General features: G+C 45.0%; 1 protein-coding gene across 1 annotated transcript in view; it reads right to left on the reverse strand.

Annotated features, from left to right (window-relative positions):
- The window catches only part of LOC104531542 (complement factor H), a gene marked incomplete at both ends in the record, with an annotated part of 10289 nt that overhangs the window by 7411 nt on the left and 1339 nt on the right, over window positions 1-1539 (reverse strand). The window lies entirely within an intron of this gene.

Raw genomic sequence — 1539 nt, forward strand, 5'->3', positions numbered from 1 at the left:
CCAGTGCCTCAATGTCCTTCTTGTAATGGGGGCCCAAAACTGGACACAATATTCAAGGTGCGGCCTCACCAATGCTGAGTACAGGGGAAAGATGACTTCCCCAGTCCTGCTGGCCACACTGCTTCTGATACAAGCCAGGATGCCATTTGCCTTTTTGGCCACCTGAGCACACTGCTGCCTCATATTCAGCTGGGTGTCAACCAACAGCCCCAGGTCCTTTTCTGCCAGGCAGCTTTCTAGCCACTCCTCCCCAAGCCTGTAGTGTTGCATGGGGCTGTTGTGACCCAGGTGCAGGACCTGGCACTTGACCTTGTTGAACCTCATACAGCTGGTCACAGCCCACTGGTCCAACCTGTCCAGATCCCTCTGTAGAGCCTTTTTACCCTTGAGCAGATCAACACTTCCATCCAGTTTAGTGCCATCTGCGAATTTACTGACAGTACACTCAATTCTTTAATCCAGATCATTGATAAAGATACCAAACAGAACTGGCCTCAATACTGAGCCCTGGGGAACACCACTGGTGACCGGCCTCCAACTGGATTTAACTCCATTTACCACCACGCTTTGGGCCGAGCCAGCCAGCCAGCGTTTTACCCAGCAGAGTGTATGCCTGTTCAGGCCACTGGCTTCCAGTTTCTCAAGCAGAATGCTGTGGGAAATGGTGTCAAAGGCTTTACTAAAGTCCAGGTACGCTACATCCACAGCCTTGCCTTTGCTTAGGCAGGAGACTTGACTGTAGAACTATTCACCATTTCAATATCAAGGCTATAAAATACTGTTGGACATGTCTGACTCTAGCCTAGGGAAGACAGCAACATACATAAAGCATCCACAGTCATTGCGTTCGCGGCCCCGTGCCCCAGTAACATACAGTATTGCCATTGCTAGAAAAAGGTCACAGAGTTTGTACTGAGCTTGCAGGGCCTTATGAGGCTCACTTTGTCAGAACCTGTCCTGCCTGGAGCCCTGGTTTTATTTATTTTAGCCTTTAGAAGTGGGAACAAAGGTTGGGTGTGGCAGAGTAGATGCGTGGGATGGTAAGAGACAGGACATAGCCTGGCATCTCAAGGCTATGAATAGCTGACAAAAGGCCAGCTTAGACCTGCAGCTGATCACAACTGGTTTTAGGGGTAACAAAAAACCCAAGAATTTAACATACTTAAAACACACTTAACATTTCTAATTCAGAACTTGTAGACCAGTGAAAAAAGGCCAAAGCATAAAAGCATGTTAGCAAACCTAAAAATTGCCCCAAGTAGATGCCATAAGGTGGAAGAGAAAATCATCAGCATCAACACCTTATTCCTCCCAGTGAATGACCTGAGATACTGATAATGTGCTGCAGCTTCCCTCCAAAACACTCCAGACCAAAGCCATTAATTTAAGAACCCAAAGGGGCAGTGGAAGGGTGAGCATAACACTAGAAAAAGAGGTAAATAAGAGAAAGTGTGTATATATCAATTGTAATTATATATATAATAATTTATAAATAATATAAAATTATTATAAATAATATAAATTTATATATTATAAATA

This window comes from Antrostomus carolinensis, unplaced genomic scaffold, assembly GCF_000700745.2.
Source record: "Antrostomus carolinensis isolate BGI_N321 unplaced genomic scaffold, ASM70074v2 scaffold41019, whole genome shotgun sequence".
NCBI lineage: Eukaryota > Metazoa > Chordata > Aves > Caprimulgiformes > Caprimulgidae > Antrostomus > Antrostomus carolinensis.